This window comes from Sorex fumeus, unplaced genomic scaffold, assembly GCF_029834395.1.
Source record: "Sorex fumeus unplaced genomic scaffold, SorFum_2.1 ptg000029l, whole genome shotgun sequence".
Taxonomy (NCBI): Eukaryota; Metazoa; Chordata; class Mammalia; order Eulipotyphla; family Soricidae; genus Sorex; species Sorex fumeus.
The window spans coordinates 1,561,008-1,586,758 of NW_026606086.1; the positions used below are offsets into that span (position 1 = coordinate 1,561,008).

Sequence of the window (25,751 nt, forward strand, 5' to 3'; positions counted from 1 at the left end):
CTGTTTTGGCTAAACTGGTAAAACTGGCAGCATCCCCGCACGCATCAATCACGCTGGAAACTGCAGGACCAGGCGTCCCGGCTGCTCGTGCTTCCACCCAAACCGCGAGTCTGGAGGAGCTGATGAACCAGACAGGCGAATGGACAGCCACCCGCGACCTCTGCCCTCGGCACTCACCAGCACCTGGTCCCCGAGCTTCAGCTCCCGCTCCCCTTTCTTGAGGGAGCCGGCCTCAGAGAGGTTGGAGATGGACTCGCTGGCCATCCTGGTCAGGCTGCTGATGTGAGGGGTGGCCGGTGCCTCCTTCGCGGGGGACTGGGGCACCTTCGCGGTGCCGGCAAGGGCCGGGGAGGCCGACAGGGGCGGTGTGGCCCAGGCGACAGGCGCTGGCTGCCGGCAGTTGGTCTCATCGTCGGCCTGCAAGCTCCTACTCAGCTTGGACGGCCGGGTGAAGATGCCCTTCAGCGGCTCGCACTGGAAGTAGCGCACACCCGCCACCGAGCCGTCGTTCTTGCCGATGGGCTCGTCCAAGACGATCCCGGCCCACTGACCAGGGGCAAACTGGGTCTCCCCGAGGAACTGGATGAATCCAGGCTTGTTCCCGTTCACCCAGACTCGTTCCCCGACCTGGAAGTCGCCCACAAACTCCTCCTGCATCTCCGAGGAGGGGGCGCTGGGGTTTTTCTCCCCAGGCACGGTCTTCTCAACGGGAGCAGCCGCTGGAACAGCAGAAATGGTCAAAAGGGTCAGAAGGGACAGGAAGGGCCTGTGCAGGTCCAGGTAAAGTGTGGTTGGGGGAGAGGGACACCCAGCAGTGCTCGTGGCTACTCCCAGCCAATGACGGGGGCTGCTTGTGGTGAAGCCTGGCCGGGCCAGCCGTGAAGCGGACGTGCTCACCTACCGCAGCATCCCAGGCCGCAGTCATACTTTGGGCAGCTCAGGGGAAATCTTTGGATACACCCCGTGATACTACGGACCAAGCCAGGTGAAAGCTCGGACCCAGTGTCTTATTTCTGCTGTGTCCACTGGTCCATCTTCTTTTTCTTTTGGGCGGGGAGCAACCCAGCCAATGCTCAGGGCCTATTTCTGGTTCTCCGTGCAGGGTTAATCATGGTGAGGTTGAGGGTGGAGAGTCACATGGGGTGCCAGTTGCCCTCCCCACTGTACTGTGGCTTTGGCCGGCAATGAGGCCCTCTAGTCCAGGTGAGTCCACCTCCCTAAGCCTGTCCCCAAGCCCGGGCAAGGGAGCTAGCAGTTAGAAGGGAGCGGGTTTGTCGCCTCAGCTGTCACCGGTTGCCGTGACACTAAACTCACAGAACGTGACACTCGTGTGTGAGAGCTGTCCCCAGAGCCACGGACATGTCTACAGCTCAGGGAGCCCTTCCCGGGCGAGGACTCGGGATGGGGTTCCCGGGTGGGAATGAGTCTCCGTTGGCCTGGGATGAGCGCACTTACCGGCCGAGGGTGTCTTCAGGGCCCAGCTCCCATGCTTGAGGATCTTGGTGGGGGCCTTCAGCCCGCTGGACCTCAGCAGACTCATGGTCAGGCGGTCAGATGCTGCCGCGGCCACTACCAGGCCCCGACCATCGAGCCCACTGTGGGGCCTTCTGAGGCACACTCGTTCTCAGGACTAAATCTCTGAAGAGCAGAGGAGAGAGTCTGTCTCAGGCGAGCGACCACAGCAGCTTCCGGAGCCCAGAGAGCTGCCAGTCTGGCACTCGCCACCCCGAGTGCGACCCCCAGTCTCCCGCACAGCCCCCTGAGCCCACCAAGTGTCATTCCTGTGCAAAAACTCAATCCAAAACAGACAAACAAACAACTGCCGATTCGGGGCCAGAGAGCAGAGGGGACAGGTACTAGCCCTGCGGGCAGCTGACCCTCGCGCCCTCCCTGCCATCACTCCCACCACCAAACACATTCAGGAGCCAGAAATCATCCCTGAGCACCGCGAGTGTCACTGACCACCTCCCCGTCCAGACACTGACGAGCCGGCAGGCGACTCAGCAGTGATGGCTGGTCTTGTGTGTGCGTGTGTGCGTATGTACATGTGTGAGAGGCCCGGGGTTACACGTAGAAGCTAAGGCAAGCAACAGGCACACTTTTTTCTATGGGCTGAGAACTGCAAGGGAAAAGGGCCCAGCAATACTGCGCCAAAGGGGGGCTGGAGAGCGATAGCACAGTGGGAAGGGCATTTGCCGTGCACGCGGCCGACCCAGGTTCGATTCCCAGCATCCCATATGGTCCTCTAAGCACTGCCAGGAGTGATTCCCGAGTGCAGACCCAGGAGTAAACACTGTGCATCACCAGGTGTGACCCAAAAAGAAAAAAAATTGTGCCAAAGGGGAGCGAAGGAGTTTTCGGCATTTCCTTCATTCCTTGTGACGCTGCCCAGGTTGGATAACCACAAGCCAGTATTAACTCCATTTCTTAACCCACAGAACTGAGGCAGACAGGTAGATGGGGGAAGCGTCCCCATGGCGATAGAACTCCGAGAAAGTCAACAAAAGCTTCATGGCCACCAAAAGACTACCTGAGTGCACGGGACCCAAGGTCTTGTCAAAATTAACCCACATTATGAGGCCCAGAGCAGGCTGGACCCCCCGAGGGAATAGGAACAAAGGGCAGGAAAGGAATTTCTAAGAGGACCATGGACCACTCAACTCTACCCCGTTGGCAACCACCCTAGCAACGGTCTCTAGGTAGCTAGAAACTCCCACCAGGGGCAGCCTGGGGAAATCCCTAGATTAGCCACCTTGAACCAAGAGAGGGCGCTCATGTGTGCCCGAGCCCAGGTACTGCTCTTGCCTATGAGGTCCATCATGTCACGGGCTTCTCCCCTCCTGAGGTGTGGACTTTCAGACCGAATGCAACCTAGCAACATAACATGTTCAGTGGCTTTCTGCACCTCTGAAGAAGCCGCACTCTCTCTCGAGCGTGTTACTCCCTCCCTCCTTCCCCTTCCTAAAGGCCTCCAAATAAAATGTTTCTGCTTCATGCTCATCTCCTGAAATGCTTTTCTGCGAGGAGGACAAAGGCCCGGGGGCCTGAGGAGGTCGAGGATCAACTCCCTTTCCCTGAAAAGGGCAACCCCTCACTCCGGCCCAAGACCCCGGGAAGGCCTAGTGGGCGTCATGGGGCTGGCGGGGCTCATTGCACTCAGCAGTGCCAGTGCTCCAGCCAGTCCCGGAGGAGTGATATCTTCTCCTCTGCTTCTCATCAGCCCCCCATGAGGGCCCACTGACTTCAGAGTCATTCCATATTTCAATAGAGAAGTCCGCAAAGGGAAGAGAGGCAGGACAGTGGGGAGGGCACTTGCCTTATATCCAGTTGTCCTGGGCTCAATCTCTGTCAGCACAGGGACGTTAGCCGGCCAGGGTCACCCCTGGGCACAGCCAGGTATGGCCACCCCACCCCACCCCGCCCCCACACCACCCAAAAATATATATATATAACTAGTAAAAAAACTTAAACTAACTAAAGATTAAAAACTATCATACACTAAAGAACTGTTAGAGAAAAAAGCCGCCGGCACGCGGGCAGAAAGCCCAGAGACTCAGATTCACCTGTGTCACACTGCACTCGCAGCTTCAGTACTGAGCTCTGCCAAACAGGCTCGTGCCAGACTCGTGGAGAGACTGAAAATGGCAGTTGGAGTCTAGAATTTTCTGAGGTAGAACTAGAATTCAGCAAGGAGGAGGGCATCATGGGCCATTCTTAAAGGGGCAGGCGCCACCCTTCGTGATGTCAGTGTCTGGCTGAGGCTCTGGAGGGCTGCCCTTGCAGACGTCAGCACTACATGGCCAACGAGCCTCTGGTCCCTGCGGGGCCCAGTTCTGGATCCCCGGGCCCTGTGAAAGTGGTTTCAGAAAACTTTTGACAAATGTTTGTCAGTTACAGATCTCCAACTGAGGTCATTCAGCATCCCCCGAGTGGGACCTGGACCCAGTGACCCTGCCCAGGGCCCTCCTCAGGAGCCGGGCCAGGAAATCTGTGAGCCGGGGGGGGGGGGGGGCGGGCGGGGGGCAGAGAGACAGGGCAGAGGCCCTGAGTTCGACCCTGACAGCCCTGCTCTCTGTGACCCCAGTGCTGTGAGCAACACCGGCCGCACCGTGGCCAGGGAGTGGCCCAGCCCACTAAGGCCTGAGAGCTGTACAGAGGAGTATGGCCTGGCCTGCTCCGGATGGGAGCACAAGCTGAATGAGTGCGGGTTCCCTCGAGGATGAGTGAGCGGGAACCGGGGAGTGGTGGGGAGGGGGGGAGGGCGGAGTGACCTAACCTGGGGGCTGAGGACGGGACATCTGACGGTGCTCAGGGCTGACTCTGATCCAGTCATGGGAGCTCATCCTGGCAGGACCTGGGTGGGAAGGGACGTACAGGGTGGGGTGGGGTCAGCCACAGGCAAGGCAGGCTCCTTGGCCCTGGGCTACCCTTCCAGGCAAGGATACCTATTTTCTTTCTTTCCTTTTGTTTTTTGGGACACTCGGCAGTGCTCAGGGTTACTCCTGGGTCTGCACTCGGGAATCACTCCTGGCGGTGCTCAGGGGACCTATGGGGTCAGCCATGCAGCAGGCAAACGCCAAGTCTTCATGTCAAGGTGCCCACGAAACACAGTGTGCAACAAGGGACTCTGCAGAGAACATCAGGGCCAGCAAACGCTACTTGGAAATCAATCAATTCTGAAAAAACACAAAAAGATGCAAAAGGAGGGGCTGGAGTGAGAGCACAGTGGGGAGGGGTTTGCCTTGCTCATGGCTGACCAAGATTCGATCACCAGTCCTGAGCACTGCCAGGAGTAATTCCTTCGTGCCACGTCCGGCGCTGCGGGGCAGAGCCAGGGGAGGGCCGTCAGGGTGAAATCAGCACTCGAGTCACACAGGGTTCCGTCATTCAGGAGATGGCATGAATGCGTGCGTTTATTCAGAGCATAAGTACAGACTTAAGTATGTTTCCACAGCCCACCCAAAAGAAGGAAAGGGGATGGGACGTGGGAAAGTGGATGGGACAATGAGCAGAGCCATGCACTGTTGGTCAGCCACCTGGTGACCATTTCGGCATAATGCTATTGGTCAGAACGACCTACTTTGATATAGCTTTGACATAACTGCAAAGATTGTGCTGTTCCTCATACACCATTTACAAATCATTTACGAGGGTCCATTTTCCCCAAACTGAAACCTCCTGTACTGGGAGGTTGCCCGGCTTTGAGCAGGACAAAGGGGGAATGAAAAATCAAGCATTCTTTTACTTGGTCAGTAGGCAACACTGAGCATCACTGAGTGTGACCCAAAAAGCCTAAAAAAAAAAAAAGAGTAAAAAACAGCGCAAAAGAAAATGTGTTTGAGCCTCACTGTCTCCCTGAGACTTGAGCACTCAATGCTGTGTGTGAGCCTAGTAGAGTCTCCGGCCTGAACAAGCCCCCACCCCCCCACCCCCATGCTCCTGTGTTTGGACCCTGACCCTAAATCCTGTGATGGGACCACGTGTGTCCATGACAAAGACGCTAGCAGGCTCACGCCCTGGAACGTCCCTGCTTCACACAGGCATGGCACACGGGTCCTGGCCTGCTAGCGGCCGGCAGTGATTCGGCAGGAAGCAGAAGTGTGAGCCTGAACGTGGGTCAAGTCCGTTCCTTCAGCTTGGAGGGGAGGAATGTACAAGAGGGAGTTATGAGCACTGCCTCACAAGCAGGAGGTCCTGAATCCAAGCCCCCGGGGTCAACCGTGCACCTGGCACAAAGCCGGCACAAACCCGGCAGCTCTGCTGTCCCAGCACCACGCAGGAAGGGGGGTGACCCCAGGGGGAGGGCCACCGAGAGAGGAGGGGGACACCACAGAAAGGAGGAGTGAACACAGGGCAGGAGTTGAGGGCTGCAGGGCCAGGAGCACCGGGCAGAGAGCAGCCCTGGGGAGCAGGAGGACACGCGGGCGCCCTTGTCACTGGCCACTCGAGGCAGTCGCACAAGCCGTGTGCAGAGCCACGAGGCTGACAGGACGCCAGGGACGGGGAATCCCCAGCAAGGATTTTTCTTTAAGTTTTGGGCCTTGGGGCCAGAAGTCTAGTACAGCAGGGAGGGCATTTGCCTTGCACACAACTGACCCGGGTTCAATCCCGGCATCCCATAGGGACCCCCGAGCACCTCCAGGAGTAAGTCCTGAGTGCAGAGCCAAGAGTGACCCCGGAGCACGTCCAGGTGTGACCCAAAAACAAAACTACAGCAGAGCAAGCCGAAGGGCACGGAAGCTCCGAGCCACGGAAACGCCGAGGTTGGTGCCCACTCGCCCCCGCCCCCCGCCAGGTCAGGCCTGCCTGCGATCAAGGTGCCCGAGTGTCTCCAGGCAGGATCTGCCTCAGCGGCTCGGTGCGTCATCTCAGCCTATCACCCAACTCGACTGGATTGACTCTGGTTATCTCCTTGTCTGGTTATCTTGGGCATCTCAGGGGCCAGCCGCCCAATCTCCGTCCTCCCACCTGGCCAGGGCGGGATCAGGTGTCAGCAGCTGGGCCCTGAACACCCCACCTGCCCGTCCAAACACAACGCGAGCCCAAAGGCCAGGCTCGCCCCCAACTCGTAGGACACGACCAAGCTAGGGGCCCCGGAGAGCACTGGGCCCGAGGATGGGTCCCAGAGATCCCCAAATCTCCCTTGATCGACGGCCTGGCCCAGCAATCTGCATCAACCACCGGGCCCAAGCTCTTTGCTTTCCTTCTGCTTGCTGAGCAAAACTTGGAGGAGAGGAACTCCAAACTTTTTTTTTTTTTTTTTTTGCTTTTTGGGTCACACCTGGCGATGCACAAGGGTTATTCCTGGCTCTGCACTCACAGGGGTTACTCCTTGCTCTGCACTCAGGAATTACTCCTGGCTCTGCACTCAGGAGTTACTCCTGGCATTGCTCAGGGGACCATATGGATGCTGGGACTCGAACCCGGGTTGGCCACGTGAAAGGCAAACGCCCTACCCGCTGTGCTATCTCTCCAGCCCCGGAACTCCGAACCTTATATAGAAAACAATGTATTTCACAATGCCATTTCAGCCATTCTGATTGTTGGGGGGTAAATTCTAAGCAATCATGGTGCATCTTTTGTCGAAATAATGAATGTAATCAATGTAGAGAAGAGTTAGTTAGAAATCATTTGCCTCAAAAAAGCACATGAGAAAATGCTCTACATCATTAATCATCAGAGAGATGCAGATCAAAACCACAATGAGATACCATCTCACACCTCAGAGACTGGCCCACACTCAAAAGAACAAAAGCAACCAATGCTGGCGTGGATGTGGCGAGAAAGGGAAACTCCTTCACTGTTGGTGGGAATGTCCACTGGTTCAGCCCTTCTGGACAACAGTATGGACAATTCTCAAAAAATTAGAAATTGAGCTCCCATTTGACCCAGCAATACCACTCCTGGGAATATATCCCAGAGAAGCAAAAATGTATAGTCAAAGTGACATCTGCACTTGTTTGTTCATTGCAGCACTCTTTACAATAGCCAGAAACTGGAAGAAACCTGAATGCCCAAGAACAGATGACTGGTTAAAGAAACTTTGGTACATCTACACAATGGAGTACTATGTAGCTGTTAGAAAAGATGAAGTCATGAAATTTACATACAAGTGGTACAATATGGAAAGCATCATGCTAAGCGAAATGAGTCAGAAAGAGAGGGATAGACATAGAAAGATTGCATTCATCTGGGGGATATAAAGTAACAAAGCATGAGATTAATACCCAAGAATAGCTGAGATCAGCACCAGGAGGATTACTCCATAACTTAGAGGCCAGCCGGGTATCCTAGAGGAAAGGGCAGTTCAGATAGAGAAGGGAGCACCAAATAAAGGATGTTTGGAGGATCCTCCCAGGAGGGGAGATGCATGTCGAAAGTAGACTATGGACTGAACATGTTTGCCACTCAATGCCTCTTTTGCAGACCACAACACCCAAACGGAGAGAGAGAACACAGGGGATTGTCCTGCCACAGAGGCAGGGGGGGGATGGGGGGATGGGGGTGGGAGGGATATTATCCATGGTGGTGAAAAACGGACACTGGTGGAGGGATGGGTATCTGATCATTGTATAATTGAAACCCAAGCACAAAAAAAATTGTAAATCTACAACTGTAAAAAAATAAATAAATTAAAAAAAAAACAAAATAGAGAAGAAAAAAAAAGAAATCATTTGCCTCATAGGCATTGGGTGGGTGGGATGTGGGGTATATTGGGGTTCTTGGTGGTGAAAAATGAGTACTGGTGAAGGGTGAAGAAGACGGTGTTTGATCATTGTATGACCGAGACTTAAATCTGAAAGCTTTGTAACTTTTCCCACAGTGATTCAATAAATAAATATAAGAAGAAAAAAGAAAGAAAGAAAGAAAGAAAGAAAGAAAGAAAGAAAGAAAGAAAATTATGGAAAAAAATGTAAGGTGGAGTTCATGCCCAATTCAATCAGCAAATCAGTGGCTGAATAAGTAGCAGTACTCCTACATAAAAACACAAACAAACAAGCAAAAAAACACTGTACCTGTGAGGCGAGTGCATCAGCAGCCTGATGGCGCCTCCACACTTCCAGATACACCAAAATTGCTGTTGTGCCTTTGGCCAGACCCCAAAAACTTGGGGCAAAGTTTACCAAGAAAGTAAATAGCCAAAAGTAAGGAATGTGGGAAACACACCCACAAATCACCTCCGGCTCAGCTAGATCATTGGAGGCATGGCCTCTCTGGGTCCTGATTGAACTGCTTAACGGCCATGATCCCAGAGACTCAGAAACAAATCTCGAAACCCAGTGGCTTTTGGCAGAAATGCGTCTGGTCCCTGCAGTGCTGGGCCCACGGTTTCGTGCCTTGGCCTGTTCCCTCTGGTGGCCCGGTGGCCGCCATCCTCCAGAGGCCACTGGACAGTCAGGCTTGGGACCTCAGTGACAAAACTTGTTGGGCCTCACAGGATGGGGGTGGAGCCAGTCCTGTCCTCCCCGTCCCCAAGAGACCCCAAGTCATTGCCCACGAACGGCCTTTCTGGCTCCTGATCAAGCTGCTTAACGACCATGATCCCAGAGACTCAGGAGCAATTCTCGGGAACCCAACAGGTTTTGACAGAAATCCCTCCAGATTTAAGTGTTCAAATGTCAGAATTTCAAAATCGTGCGGCCAGTACTGCAGCCACGAAACATCATATGTTATTCATAACCAGCAATAGAAAACAAATTGTCTACTGTTGCCTTTTCAGCAGATCTGAGTGTTGGGGCAAAATCTCAAATAATAATGGTGGGTCTGGTGTCAAAATATTGAATGTGATCAAAGTAGAGAGAGAGTAATGTGGAAATCACCTGCCCCACTGGTAGGGGGAGGGTGTGGGATGGGGATATACTGGGGTTGTTGGGGGTGGAGAATGGGCACTGGTGAAGGTTCGGGTGTTTCATTGTATGACGGTGACTTAGACCTGAAAGCTTTGTAACTGCTCTCACGGTGATTCAATAAATAAAATCATAAAAAGTGAAAAAAAAAGTAAGGTGGAGTTCATGCACAATTCAATCAGCCAATCAGGGGCTGGATAAATAGCAGTACTCCTACATAAAAAGAGAGAGAGAGAGAGAGAGAGAGAGAAATCCAGAAAAATGCGGCAAATCTGTACCCCAAGCACACTTCTCCCCAAACGATTCGTTTTCCCACACCCGACACGCTATGGGTCACATCCTCCTGCCACTGACCCCCAAAACCCGACGTTCCCTCCTCCCACCCTGGGGACTGATGGCACAAACTCCATCTTTGTGTCACGCCGTACATGACACATTTGTCACTAGCACCTGATGTCTCATTGCAGAACCTCAACAGAAGTCACAAAGATGGGGAGCACTGCTCGGGGAGCACCATGCAGGGGCTTCTCAGACCTTCCCTCTACCTCTGTCCCCCGCCTGTTCTGGGGAAGATGTATAGACAAATGGCCAGGGGTTGAGAACAGTGGAACCAAGCTGGGAGGAAGCGGGTGCTTGTGTTTTGTTTTCTCTGGTGGCCTCTAACTACGGTTCCTCTTAAGAGACAAAGAAGGCCACAAATAAGCAAACACTCTGACCTCGGTTAGCACCCAACTCTGATTGAACGCCAAGATCTGCTCTAAATGAACTTTGAAAGGGCAAGCTAAATATCTTTCAGGGAAGCAAATAACCTTAGGGGATTGTCTGCTCTGGTACTAAAAATGGGGGGAAAAAAAGTCTGTTTTGTATCTCTTGAAAATGTCAGCTTGACTCAAAGGCAGTTCTATTTCATCCCGCGGTACAAATGCTTCCTCCCAGCTAGAGCTTTGGCTCACGTCTGTCCAGCATTTTCTGGACAGGGAAACACCAGCCCTGGGAGCTGTGGCGTGATGGGCAGCACCACACACCGTTCTATGAGGAAGTTACATAGAAATCAGTCTTTCGTTCCAAACAAAATGTCAGGAGCTGCAGACACAGTTCAAGACTATATATAGCCTGAAGGCACAGGACATATGCAAACGGCATCTATTTAATGTCATCAGCCAGCCCAGTCACCCACCTCACGCTGGCATTCAACTTCAAAATATCCAGATAGAGGAAATTGTCACATGTAAGGGGGAAAAATCAGAGTTAGCAAGAGCTCAAAGAGAAGAGCAAGCCGGCAAACAGGACTGAGAGAAGGTGACCGGAGGTGAGGCAGGTCTCTGGCCTAACCCAGGTCCTAGCCCCAGCTGCCCTGCAGAACCAGCCAGCGGCGACCTCACATGCCTCGGAAGACTCACGGGCACCCCACATGCTATAGAATCCCCCCAACGCCCACAGTCGCTCAGTTCTGACTCACACCCGCCCTTCCATGCAAAAGACCCGAAGGAACAAGAATCCCAGGCCGAAGCTTCTAGTATTGGGGCTGGAACGATAGTACAGCAGAGGGCATTTGCCTTACATGCAGCCAACGTGGGTTCGAATCCCAGCACCCCACATGGTCCCCTGAGCACCGCCAGGAGTAAATCCTGAGTGCAGAGCCAGGAGTAACCCCTGTGCATCACCGGGTGAAAAAATTAACAATAAAAATATAACACCGTGGAGATGTGCAGACTGGGGGCGGGGTGCAGAGGGAGACCTCCCAAAGAGTGGCCCAGAGTGAGCATAACATCCCCAAAGATTCCGTAGGATGGGTCCGCCAGGTCTGGGGTGCAGCCTCACACTGGAGTCTAAGCCACCCTGGTCAGGATGTCCAAAGAGTCCTCAGAAAAGGACCAGAAACTCTGCATTGGAGCAGAGTAGAGAGGATGATTCAGGGGAAGGAAAGCATTAGGGGGCATCTTTCGAACTGCTCAAGGGCCCAGGTGACTGTTCAGAGCGGGAACTGTGTCTGCCTGCGGACAGCTAAGCCGGCTCCTGCCCAGCCCTGCCCAGCCCCGAGCACCCAAACAAAACATTCATTTTGAAAAACGGCGTATTACTACAGAGACACCTCTAACAACTCCCACCCGGCGAGGCTCAGGGGATACCCCTGGCTCAGCACTCAGGAATTATTCTGGTGGTGCTTCGGGGACCATATGTGATGCCGGGGATTGAACCTGGGTCAGCTGCGTACAAGGCAAATGCCCTCCGAATGTATATAGCTCCAGCCCTTGCAATTCCTCTTTAAAAGCCCCTAGGGTCATAACTGGTGGTGTGTGGGTCCCTCCTGTCCTGAACCCGGGGCTCCCCAGGTGATGCTGGGGCTCTAGCCCTCTAAGCTATCTCCACACCACCCAGAAATCCGTAAGTAAAGTGAAAAAAGTAAAGGCCCGCCCTTGTTCGTCCATTTGCTCGAGCGGGCCCAGTAACATCTCCATTGGAGACTTTGTTGTTACCTTGTTTGGCATATTGAATACGTCACGGGGAGCTTGCCAGGCTCTGCCGGGCGGGCGAGATACGCTTGGTAGCTTGCCGGGCTCTCCGAGAGGGGCGGGTCGGCCATGTTGGCTGCGTGCAACGCAAACGCCCTGCCACTGTAATATCGCTCCAGCCATAATTCCGTATTAAAAAAAAATTTGTTTACGTTAACCACAGGGGCCGATGGCACAGCGAGCCCCGGGTTCTTTCTCTTAAGGTGCTGCTGAGACCAACATGCTGACGGGAAAGGGTGCCCGGAAATCTGGTGATGCACCTGCGTTCTAGAAAGGTCGTGTCTTGAGACCAGCAGCAGCAGTACCACAAATCAACGCACACACCCAAGAAAGCAGGGAAACGTGGTCACATCTCAAACACACCTGCACAAGCGTCCAATGGCAGAGGGCGCAGAGGGCGCAGACAGGCACCGGAAGCGTTGGGGAAGTGCACGGGTTCAGGCTGACTCCCTGGCTTGGCACTGGGGGTGACACTTGGCGGGGCTTGGGGGACCGTATGGGGTGCTTGGGAACGAACCCGGGTCTGCCAGGGGCAAGGCAAGTGCCCTACCCACCTTACTATCTCTCTGGCCCTGGTACGCTGTTTTTAGAAGACATTATCAAGCCGATGTGTTTCCCCCTTGCATCTTCCCCTTCATTCCAGTATTTATTTTCCCTTTCCCTCCCTTTCTCGCTGAGGCTGAGGGACGCACACTCTAGATGGTGGTTACCCACTTGGGGGGTGGGGGGTCTCACTCGGCCTGCCAGAACTCCAGCCATGCCCAATTTTCCCTATTTCCAGTGAAGAATATGCCATAGGAAAAACATCTGATTGAAAACTCACATAAATCAATGCTTTTGGGTCTACAGATACTCTTAAGGGACTCAGCATGGAGAAACCTCACCGCACAGAAGATAGAGCCAGAGTTCTGTCCCGGGCGCCCCTAAGAGCCAAGCTGACACTTCGAATGAGAAATTTTTCAGAAGTGCTCCCTGTCATAAAGATAGTAAACAAAACATATAAAATCATATTTGTAAACAAAAATCCACCTTTCAGAAAAAGACAACATTTATAAAAGAAAATGTCCCGGGGACCCGACAGATAGTTCAGTGCGAAGGTGCTTCCCAGGCATCAAAGAGTCAAATATGGACCCCTGAGGACCCCCAAGAGTAATCCCTGAGCATCACCAGGTGAAGCCCCAAGCAAAAACCAAAGCAAAGCAAACAAATAAATATGTGTTGAAAATAACCAGTAGGAAACAGGCTGGGACGGGCGTGTGGGAGAAACAGAATTTCCCGCACACCCTGCACCCAGCCCTGAGGTCACACTGCAGAACCTCAAGAGTTTGAATGAAAAATGTAAGCAATTTTATTTCTAAAAATGAGAATGTAAGAAAAGAATCTTCAGGTCTTGCCAAGACTCAATCAAGGGGAAAAGCGGGTCACGAAAACAAAATCACTCACAAACCTACGTTTCTTCTGCAGGCACCTGGGCAGCGGCTGCCGCTCCTCGAAGTGGGGACCCAGGAGGATGTGCAGAAATTCCTCGATTCTGCGCCAACCAGGCCGGGAGAGCAGCTGGGCCAGCCGCATGCTGAGGGAGGCATAGCCGAGATGTCCGTGGGGTTCTGCGGGGAATTCGAGAGCGACACCTGGAGTCAACCAACTCCTCTCTGCCCAATGGGCCATGGGATCTCTTTTTGTTTGTTTGTTTCGGCGGAGGCCATACCCTGCGGTGCTCAGGGCTCCCTCCTGGTGCTGCACTCAGGGATCACAACCTGGGATGGCTGCATTAAAGTCAAACGTCCTCCACGCTGCCATTCTGGATTTGACTTTGGGGAGGAACACAGTGTGCTCCAGCCTACCCTGCTCAGCCCTGCCATCTCCACCCTCTACCCAATTTCCCAATCTCTCTCTTCTCTCCTTCTCTCTCTCTCTCTCCCCCCCACCCCCGGCCCTACAGCTTTATGGATCAGACCTTGTGGTGCAGAGCTGACGCATGGCTCTGCCCTCACCTCGCCTGGCCCTGAGTCCTGTCTCAAACCAATCTCAGAAAGCTGCTTGGTGCCCCTGTGTGCTGGAAGGTGCCAGTGCCCGGCAGCACGTGCAGAGGGCAGGTGCGTGGCCAAACCCCAGCACCGCTGGGTCTGAACATTCAACTGTCTGCCCGGGAAAGATTCCATCCGACCCCCACAGAAGAAAAACTGTTCATCGATTTGGTGAGAAACTTCTCCTATAGAAACTCGGCCCACAGGGGGGAGGGAATGTGGAGAGCTCTAAGCCCAGCCAAGCTACTCTCAGGCATTCTTCCAGGGGTCGTGGCCCCAGGGCACAGCCAAGCCCAAATCTCCCAAGGGTGAGAGTGACAGCCCCCAGCATCACAGTCACCCCCAGTCTGAACCCCCCCCCACAGTGACTCTGAATCCAGCAGCCCCAACTGCCCACAGTGAGTCAGTTGTGTTGGTCCCCAATCCTCTTACTTGAGGCTGGCCTTTTCCCTGACCAGAGGCTTCCTTGAGTCCAGACCAGCCTCCCCCGCCCTGAGGCCTAAGTGGACAAGGGCCCCCGTTTCCCACCCCCCAGCCCCCATTTTCAAAGAGCATCCCCCCAAAAGCCCCTCTCAGTCCTGGCTTCTGCAAGGGCAGCGCCTTCCCACCAGCAGGATGCCACACCACTGGGGAAATGTGTGTGTGTATGTCTATGTATGTGTCTGTGTGTGTATGTTGGTCCGCATGCATGTGCGTGAAGGCTCAGCTCGCCTATTAGATGGCGTGCATGTGCATGCGTGTGCATGAAGACTCGGCTCACCTGTTCATTCAAATCGTCCATCCAGAGGCGCAGGGTCTTCCGGATGGTGGGGTAGCTGTTCCTGCCCCACTGCTGGGGCCTGCTCAGCCCTGCCATCTCCACCCTCTACCCAATTTCCCAATCTCTTCTCTCCTTCTCTCTCTCTCTCTCCTCCCCACCCCCGCCCCTACAGCTTTATGGATCAGACCTGGTGGTGCAGAGCTGACGCATGGCTCTGCCCTCTTCCTTCTGGCCTGGCACTCAGGGATCACTCCTGGCATGCACCGGGACCACATGGAAGGCTGGGGAGTGAGTCCAGGTCAGCTACATGCAACGTAAGCGCCTTACCTGCTGTGCTATCACTCCGGTTCCCCCAACTTAATTTTTAGTGTGAGAAATGGACACAAAACGAATTAGGCTATAACCAGATCCCACAGCCACAGGAAAATAGAAAAGGCAGGTTGGTGGGTCCAGGTACTGCGACAGCCACATCCTGCAGCACTGGGAGACCATGTGGACGGGAGGGAGCCCAGGGCCCACGCAGGCCACACCTGACACTGCATGGTCCCTGCCAGGGATGTGGAGCTCAGCAAACTGTGCCTTGAAGCCACAAAAGCTAACGATCGTATAGCCTGAGACCTCAACAATAGCAAATCAAGTGTAAAACGTTTACTTTGTCCAAGCTATACAGTGTGGGAGGCGCTTGCTCAGTGCCCGGCCTCCCCACAGAACCCCGAGGCCTGCCAGGAGCCAGCCCTGAGCACTGGCAGCGGGAAGGGAGGGAACTGGACACCATGGCGAGCTCGGAGCTGGAACAGTGAATGCCTGACACTTCTTATCCATAGCTTTATAAGTCACGGTGAGGAAATAAAAAATTGAGGAACAAAACCCAAGTGAGACAAAAGCAACTTCAGAAATACAACAACCATGGGGTCAGAGTGACAGAACAGTGGCGAGGTGCTTGCCTTGCATGCGGCCAGCCTGGGTTCGATCCCCAGCATCCCATGTGGTTGCCTCAGCCCGCCAGAAGTGATACCTGAGCGCAAAGCCAGGAGTTAGCCCTGATCACCTCTGGGTGTGCCTCACCTCAAAAAAAATAAAACCCCAAAGAAATACAAATACTGATATTGTGGAGATAACTCCTAAAAAAGATGAAATCAGGAAATCACCCTTCAAGGGAAAAAGTGATTTTTAAAAACTTCCCCCGGAGTTAAAAAATTCAGCTTCTATCATTTTACTGATTCAGGTTTCAAAAGTGAGCTGAACCCAGAATAAACAAGCAGCAGGAGAGCGCGAGGTGCTAACGAAGCTGGGGGCCGGGGACTGTGCTCTCATTATCACACGCCTTCCCAGCCTGCTCCGGCTGAACCCGGATTCCCTAGATGCAGGAGCTAGTGGAGATGCCGCCACCGCCAGCAGCTGGGAGGAAGGTGGGAGGGACAGGGAGTGCAGATGATGACTGGCAAAGGACCTGACACCAGGAGAGGGCCTGGCACCACCTTTCCCCAGGCGCCCACAGCCCGCCTGCCGCCTGGCCCCAGGCCCCAGTCACCTCAAAGGCGGCCAAGATCACCTTGGCCTTCTTGCTGAGCACGGCGCCCACGGCGTTGAAGTTGCGGTCTTGGATCTCAGCGTAGAGCTCCTCGGCTGAGTTCAGCGGCAGCTTCTTGGACTCTGTGGGCAGGTCCTGCCCGTCACCCTGCCTCTTCAGGGCGAATTTCTCGGGTGGCAGCTTTACATGACCTGCACGGGAGGGGACACCCAAGTGAGACTCCAGAGACTTCCTGTCAGGGGAGAGCACTGGGCTTTGAGTCACTAGATGCGCACGAGCGTAGGACAGTCACGCTTTTCACGCACGGCTTCCCTGGCCTGGCCCGCGGGACGCCTCCTGCCACTGCCAGCCCGAACTGAACTCAGGATGGGGCCACCCGAGGAAACATGCCCCAGGGCGGCCTAACTGCAGGTCTGTCCTGCTGGCGCATGCAAGTGCATGCCGTCTATACCGACATTTCAACAAGCCAAGAGGAGCCCAGGATGGGGCTGGAGTGATAGCACAGCAGGGAAGGTGATTGCCTTGCATGGGGCAGACCCAGGTTCGAGTCCCAGCATCCCATATGGCCCCCTGAGCACTGCCAGGAGTAACTCCTGAGTGCAGCACCAGGAGTAACCCCTGTGCATTGCCAAGTGTGACCCCTGTCACTGTCCTCCCATTGTTCATCGATTTTGCTCAAGCGGGCCCAGTAACGTCTCCATTTTGAGACTTGTTACTGTGTTTGCCATATAGAACACGTCACGGGTAGCTTGCCAGACTTTGCCATGCAGGCAAGATACTCTACGAAAAAGAAAAAGAAAAGTCAAAAGAAAAAGAAAAAGAAAAACAAAAACAAGATCCCAGGAATCATTTCAGCATGGAAGTTTGCTTGAGGCCGGAGACAGCTCCAACGGCTTCTTTCCTTTCTGTTTCCTTTCTCTGATTTTGGGGCCAAACCTGTCAGTGCTCAAGGCTTATTCCTGGCTCTGTGCTCTGGGCTAATTCTTGGCAGTGACTGGGGGAACCATATGCGGTCCTGGGGACCAAACTCACCCTAACTGCTGCACTGCCTCTAGCTCCAAGTTGGTTCCTTTCAAAAAATCATCTCCTCCACTTTCAACACAAATCCCGACGTGTCTACACACAATCAGCTCCACTGCTGTGGGTCCAGAGAGACGGGTCATCGGGGGCAGCGCACGCTCAAATCCAGCTGTCTGTTCCTCTGAGCACTGCCCCGTGTGGGCCCTGAGCACTGTGGGGTGGGTGCTGAGAATCATAAAGCAACAAGAAGAACTCCTGCATCGGAGAATGTGGGAGAGAAAGTGACCGACGGAAGAAAAATACTTCTCGGATGCTTTCCAAATCCTAAGCCCCTCGGAACAGCCCGGGCACCAGCGTCTGGAGACAGCACGCCACGGTGGCCGCGGGACCCGGGGCCTGAGCACATGCTGAGATACACGAGGTCGGCCAGACCTCGCATTCCAGCTCAAAGCAGAGGGGCAGCCGCTGGCCCAGGCAGCCTGCACGCAGCTCCTGCACAGGCCTGCCATCGCCCTCGGTCCAGCCACGGGCGCAGAGCTGGGGGGTTATGGGGAAGTCCAATTTATCCTTGTTTTTCAGATTTCTCTTAATTTTTTCTTTTTTGGGGGGGTCACACCCAGCAATGCACAGGAGTCACTAGTGGCTCTGCACTCAGGAATTACTCCTGGTGGTGCTCAGGGGACACTATGGGATGCTGGGAATCGAACCCGGGCTGAGCCGCGTGCAAGGAAAATGCCCTACCCGCTGTACTATCACTCCAACCCTCTCCCTTAATTAAATGTTTCATCAGAAGTAAGTGTGTGATGTGAAGAGACTGTGAGCTCCCAAAACGCCTTCCCCCCGGAGGCACCCCACAAGCCCCATCTCTCACACCTCCACACCAGCCACCCCAGCACCTCTGCCAGATCCCTCGAGGGACTTGCAGAAGCACCAGGAGGTTGGGACCCCTCGCACAGGGTGCTCCCGTGCCAGTGAAAGCTCGGAGCAGGAGTCTGGGGAGGGACTGTGTGTGTGGCACCACCCCCAGCCGCTGCCAGGCACAGCCCCGGTGGCCCCAGGGCCACGGACTGGCCCCACAGAGCAGAAAATCACCGAGATCAGCCCCACAGTCCCTTGGGCACTGCTTACGACTGTCCCCACAAAAGGAAGCAACTTAAGAAGTTATCCTTTGGAACAACTGGCAAAAAACAAACCGGAAACACCCCCATAATCCTGAAAGAGCAGGAAAACGCTTTGTTGTGTGGAAATGCCTCCATGTGTGGTCCTGTTCTGCTTCCGTGGCCGCTGTCACTGAGCCACGCATTCACCACTGCAGTGACATACACACTAACACACACGAACACACACACGCACACACACGCCATCGCAATCCACTCTGCGATAACCAGCTTGGCACACTGGACAGACAGCACTGTCTGGACTCGGCCAGCACTCAGCAGCTGCAGGGCTCTGTGTCCCCAGAGAGACCCCATGCAGTTAGCTGCATCCCAGTCCTTCCAGACCGGGGCTCTATCCCCAGGGTTGTTTCCCCAGCCGCCGGCCAGGGCCACTCCTGAAGTCGCCGGAGTTACCCCTCTTGCGGCCTGGGGCTCCGTATTATGAAGAAAAGACACGAATCAGACTGTGGGAAACTTCTCAGACTGTATCCCAGCAGGAGATACTCCCGGCTCAGTGCTCACTGGACGAGGCAGGAGCGCGGATGGAACCGAGCGCTGGCTGTGCGCCTGGCACTAGCCCCGTGAGCTTTCCTAGCCCCCACTCAGATCTGAAATGCTACAGAATCTAACACCCGGGGCCAAAGCCCCCTGACCTCAGACCCAGGCACCCCTCAGAAACGCTCTATTCCTCACGCCTTCCTGGGCGGCCTGAGCAGCGGGGCTGCACACCGCATGGCCCTCTGCACAAGGCCTTCGCCTCAGTTTTCCCGATGGTGTCCTGGCTCGAGCTCGCTTTAACCTTGGGCTGAAAGTCAGTGCCTGACATTTTCAAGTATTCTGACTTATACACAAATGCCACACCTTTAAAAACAGACACTTTTGAGATTGATTTTACTCAGCTAACCTATTAGTAAATGATGTCGCTTCACTTACTGTTCTGGAAGCCATAAATTTCATCGACGAGTCCTTCGTATGTCAGCTGAGTCGCAAGGGGCGTTAATGAATCCACATTTCAATCAAGCAACAAGAGGTTATCAAAAACAGGAAATATTGAATTCTGACTTTCTGTAAACCCTCTCTTCATCCTCATCATCATATTGGCCACTTGCTGGGAACAAAGTACAGAATCAGGGAGAGCCTTTTTAGCAATGGGCGGATTTTAAAATGAAGCTAAAAAGACCCCGGCAATCCAAAATTTAAAAATAAGGCGGAAAAAAATGGAACAATAAAATAAAACAAGACAGGCCCGAGACAGTATGGTGGGTAGGATGCTTGCCTTGCAGGTGGCTGACACAGGTTCAATTCCTGGCACCACGTACGATCCCTCAAACCCTGCCAGGAGTGAGCCCCGCGCACTGCAGGGTATGGAGAGGGCGGGAGGAGGGAGAGGGCGAGAGAGGGAGGGAGAGTAGGGATGGAAAAGAAAAGATAAAGAACAGAAAAGAGAAAAGGAAAGAGGGCTGGGAGACAGCAGAGGGGCCAGGGGTCACGCCTTGCACGCAGACAGACTCATTTTGGTGGCCCGAGCACAGAGCCAAGAGCACTGCGAGGTGGAGCCCCAAACCCCACCCGCAGGAGAGAGGCCTCCCTCCCCGCCCCGGCTCACCCTGGCGCACTCGCCCTTGCCGAAGATCTAGGGGATGGTCCCGTACAGGCCAGCAGCTTCATCAGGCCCTTGGTCGCCTGGTACAGGCCCGTCTGGTCGCTGTCCAGGTAGCACTCCTGTGGGAGAGGGCCAGGCGCGTGGGCACAGGCTCTGTGAGTCAGCACCGAGGCCTCAAGGCAGCAGCTCTACTGGGGGCGAGCACTGCTGGGCGGGCGAGGAAAGGCTGGCCTCCGCATGCCCGTGTGACCACACAGCAGAACACTCTGGGCTTGTAGAAGGGCAGGCAGCCTCTCCCACATACAGCAGCGAGTGTCACAGGGGACAGCAGGAGGGCAGCCACGGTCTCGGAGAAGGGCCACAAGGTCCATTTAACACACAGACAAAAAGAAACATCTTTGGCCCAGAAAGAGCAAAGAGCACGCACGCGCCGCCCAGCCGGGTGGTTCAGCAGGGCTGACAGAGCACACATGGTCCCCAGCGGGGCCTCAAGATCTCTCCTGTGCCTCAATCCCTTCATCCAGCAAGTGCAGAGAGCAGAGGAGGGAACTCACGCAACGCGCTTCACCTGCACTCCACCTGATGGGGCTGCACTGCTGGTGCCCATCGCGGGACTCTCTTTTTATCTTTTTTCTTTTTGGGTCACACCCGGCAATGCACTGGGGTTACTCCTGGCTCATGCACTCAGGAAGTACTCCTAGTGGTGCTCGGGGGACCATATGGGATGCTGGGAATCGAACCCGTGTCGGCCGCATGCAAGGCAAACGCCCTACCTGCTGTGCTATTGCTCCAGCCCCTCATCGTGGAATCTTTGACCCTGTCTAAGGCAGCAGCCAACAGGCGTGCACCGCAGAGGCGTGAGGACGAGAGGTGCAGACTGAGGGCGGGGTAGAGAGGGAGACCTCCCAGAGAGCCTGGCCCAGATTGAGCATAACATCCCCAAAGATCACGTAGGATGTCTCTGCCAAGTCTGGGGTGCAGCCTCACACTTCAGTCCAAAATATCCTGGTCGGGATGTCCAAAGAGTCCTCAGAAAAGGACCAGAATCTCCGCATTGGAGCAGAGCAGAGAGGAAGATTCAGTGGAAGGAAAGCATTAGGGGGCCTCTTTCAAACTGCTCAGGGGCCCAGGTGACTGTTCAGAGCGGGAACTGTGTCTGCCTGCGGACAGCTAAGCCGGCTCCTGCCTGGCCCTGCCCAGCCCCGAGCACCCAACAAAACATTCATTTTGAAAAACGGCGTATTACTACAGAGACACCTCTAACAACTCCCACCCGGTGAGGCTCAGGGGATACCCCTGGCTCTGCACTCAGGAATTATTCTGGTGGTGCTTCGGGGACCATATGGGATGCCGGGGATTGAACCTGGGTCAGCTGCGTGCAAGGCAAATGCCCTCCGAATGTATATAGCTCCAGCCCTTGCAATTCCTCTTTAACAGCCACTAGGGTCATAACTGGTGGTGTGTGGGTCCCTCCTGTCCTGAACTCGGGGCTCCCCAGGTGATGCGGGCTCGGGGGCCGTCGTGGCTCAGGGCGAGAGAGAAGGCGTGAATGCAGCATCCACGGGCGGATGTGGGGCCCGTGGCAACGAACTGTCTGGGGTCTGTCTGTTGGGATGGCCTTGCCCCGCCCACGCCGGGCCAGGAGCAACCCTGGGTGTGACTGAGAAAGTTCCTATCCTCAGCTGGGGTGACCAAGCCGCTTCCTCAATGCTTCCGCACTGCTGACTGGGAAAGGGAGCAGAGAGGCCGCTCCCAGACCTGCAATGGCTCGGATGGAAGGCGAACCCCTAGTCCTGTCACCACACAGGGCCGGGCAGGCCCCTGTCCTGTCACCACACAGGGGCATGCAGGCCTGTGTCCTGTCACCAAACAAGGCCATGCAAGCCCCTCCCTGCTTCATGACTGGGGTGGGGAGAGACGATCGGGGAGCCCAGGAAAGTTCTGGATTCCACAGGATGAAGCCCAGAGACATGAGCAAACCCACAAGGAGCTGGGTGACAGCAGCCCAGAACCAAAGCAAGCCCCAGGTTCTTTCTCTTAAGGTGCTGCTGAGACCAACATGCCGAGGGGAAATGGTGCCCAGAAATCTGGTGATGCACCTGCGTTCTCGAAAGGTCGTGTCTTGAGACCAGCAGCAGCAGTACCACAAATCAACTCACACACCCAAGGAATGCAGGGAAACACGGTCACGTCTCAAATACACTTGCACAAGCTTCCAATGATAGAGGGCACAGAGGGCGCAGACAGGCACTGGGAGCGTTGGGGCCGTGCACGGGTTCCAGCTGACTCCCTGGCTTGGCACTGGGGGTCATACCTGGTGGGGCTTGGGGGACCATATGGGGTTCCAGGCAATGAACCAGAGTCTGCAAGGGACAAGGCAAGTGCCATACCCACATTACTATCTCTCTGGTTCAGTACGCCGTTTTTAGAAGACATTATCAAGCTGATGTGTTTCCCCTTGCATCTTCCCCTTCATTCCGGTATTTATTTTCCCTTTCCCTCCCTTTCTTGCTGAGGCTGAGGGTTGCACACTGTAGGTGGTGGTTACACACTTGAGGGGGGGGTCCCCACTCGGCCTGCCAGAACTCCAGCAATGCCCAATTTTCCCTATTTCCAGTGAAGAATGTGCCATAGGAAAAACATCTGGGTGAAAACTCAAATAAATCAATGCTTTTGGGTCTACAGATTATCTTAAGGGACTCAGCATGGAGAAACCTCACCCCACAGAAGAAAGAGCCAGAGTTCTGGCCCGGGCACCCCTAAGAGCCAACCTGACACTTTGAAAGAGAAATATTTCAGAAGTGCTCCCTGTCATAAAGATAGTAAACAAAACATATAAAATCATATTTGCAAACAAAACACAACCTTTCAGAAAAAGACAATATTTAAAAAAGAAAAACTCCGGGAGCCAGATAGATAGTATAGTGGGAAGGTGCTTCCCTGGCATCAAAGAGTCAAATATGGACCCCTGAGGACCCCCAAGAGTAACCCCTGAGCATCATCAGGTGAGGCCCCAAGCAAAAACCAAAGCAAAGCAAACAAATAAATCACCTATCACTTAATCACTTAATCCCCGTTATTCATCGATTTATTCGAGCGGGTGCCAGTAATGTCTCCATTCATCCCGGTTGCGTGCTAGCGTAGCCCAATGGAATCTGTTCGTTCTAGCAACATGCAGAGCCTTAAACCGATCATTTAGGGTCTTGACGAAGAAGTCTGACCATCTTATAGGTGGGCGTCCACGTGATCTTTTGATGTCTCGTGGAATCCAATCAGTAATGTCTCTAGTCCAGCGGTTGTCTGTAAACCTCATTACATGTCCAGCCCATCTGATTTTTGATGTCTTGGCAAATGAGACAGCGTCCCTGATTCTTGAGCGTTGATGAAGATCAGAACTCCGGATTCTATCTCTCATTTGAGTGAATCGTGATATTCCAAGCATAGTTCTTTCGATTCCTCTTTGAGAGACCCGAATAGCGTTCTCATCCTGTTTTCGTAGGGTCCAGGTCTCTGTGGCATATGTTAATGCAGGAAGAATAGTGGAATCAAAGAGATGTGTTCGTAGCTGGAGGTTCTTTGTCCTTTTAGTTATTTCTTCAATGCTCTTGAAGGCATTCCAAGCCGCTCTCTTCCTCCTGCGCAACTCAGGTGCCAGGTCATTCATCATGTTGTTTTCTCGACCTAGGTATATATAACCGTTGCATTCGGAGATGGTGGTTCCGTTGAGAGCAAATGGAGCGCCAGGAACAAGGCTGTTTCTCATAAACATTGTCTTCGTAAGATTCAGCTGTAGTCCGACCTTTCCACATTCACGGTCAAATTCGTTCAGCTTTTGTGCCGCTTGGCTGATGTTTGGTGTTATTAGAACGATGTGATCAGCAAAGCAGAGGTGGTGTAGTTGCCGACCATCTATCTTCACTCCCACGTTTTCCCATTCCATCGTCGCATGATGTTCTCGAGGGTGGCACTGAAGAGTTTTGGTGAAATGGTATCACCCTGCCGAATCCCTCTCTTGATATGGATGATTACTTCTTTGTAGAATGGTGAGATTTCGGTAGTGAATCCGCAATAGAGCTCACGAAGGATCCTGATGTATTGAGTTTGTACACCCTGATTGGCTAGGGCTTCCATGACCGCTTCCGTCTCAACAGAATCAAAGGCCTTCTTTAAATCAATGAACGTTAGACAGAGCGGCATCTTGAACTCCCGAGATACCTCAATGAGCTTGGTTATTGTGTGGATATGGTCGATGGTACTGAATCCTTTTCGGAATCCAGCTTGTTCACATGGTTGTCCTTCATCTAGCGTTCTGCTAATCCTATTCAGGATGACTCGAGTGAATAGTTTGTAGATGACAGACAATAGGCAGATTGGGCGATAGTTGCCAATGTCGTGGGTGTCTCCTTTCTTGTATAGTAGTACAGTCCTGCTGGTTTTCCATTGGGATGGAACCTTGCATTCAGACAGGTAGCGTGTGAAAAGTCAAGCCAATGTATTGATAAGTACTGATGGTAAGTTCTTCAGTTGTTCAGGTCTGATCTTGTCTGGGCCAGGTGCTCTTTGTTTCTTTACTGACGAGATGGCATGTTGGATTTCGGAAGGGAGAACATTGGGAACGACATATCCATCATGTGGTATGTGGTATGTGGGCAAGTGGATGTGGCTATTAAAGAGATCTGAGTAGAAGTCATGAATAATCTTCTCCATTGCCCTTCTGGAAGATGTGATAGATCCATCATGATGTCGGAGGGCAGTCATCTTGGTTTTGTAGTTGGTGAAGTACAGGCGAGCATTACGAATGTTTTTCCCAGCTTCTGCTGCATCTACCAGTACTGCAGCTCTCCTGTTTTTGAGCTCATCCTTGATGGCTTCTCTGCACTGTTTTGCCAGTTCGGATGTTCGCTCGTGGTTGCCTGAGGCATGTGCCAAGCCACGTTGGCGAATAAGTTCAAGAGTGTTCGAAGAAAGACGGTTTTTTGTGGTTATTTATCTCTTGGCATTCCTTGCACAATCATGGAGGTGCTGAATCATTCGATCGTAGTCCTCATCAATGTTGTCAATGACGGCATCTTCCCATGTTGCCGCAATAGAGCCAAAGAGCTCCCAGTTGGTGGTTGTTCTGGGAGTCCTCTTCTTAAACCTTGCATTCTTTTCTCCTCGTTCTGTAAGGTAGAATTTTGCACGAAGAAGACGGTGGTCTGATCCCGTTTGGAATTTTGGGACAACAGCAACATCGGTTAGGCAAAACCGCCGATTGAATATGATGTGGTCTATTTCATTGTGGAACCGTCCATCGGGAGACTCCCATGTCCAACGTTTAGATTCAGCCTTTTGGAATTGTGAGTTACCATGGAAGGTTTTGGTTGACATGATGAACTCAGACAGTCTGTCACCCTGTTCGTTCCATTCCAGGCCATGGGTTCCGATGTGCAGTTCATCAACTGATCTTCTTGGTCCTATCTTGGCATTAAAATCACCGACAATGATCTTGTAGAAGGTGTGATCTTCTTTATAGAACTTCTCCAGCTCCATGTAGAATTTCTCAGTTTCTCTTTCACCATAACTGGATGTTGGTGCATAGACAACAAAGATAGAAACTGCCGGTAGTGAGCCACATTTATTCAAGTGTAATCATCCGATTCGGGTTGTTAGGCATTCGAATGAATCAATGCTCATGACTAAGTTTGTATTGACAAGGATACCAACACAACCGACGCCTCTTTTATCACATGTTCCAAGGAACAGTTCTTCTCCAGTGTCGAAAACAGCATGATGGGATTGATGTCTTCTCGT

The 25,751-nt window shown here is 53.4% G+C and overlaps 1 pseudogene; it reads right to left on the reverse strand.

Moving 5' to 3' along the window:
- The window catches only part of LOC130024577 (vacuolar protein sorting-associated protein 33A-like), a 174,966-nt pseudogene that overhangs the window by 23,286 nt on the left and 125,929 nt on the right, over window positions 1–25,751 (reverse strand).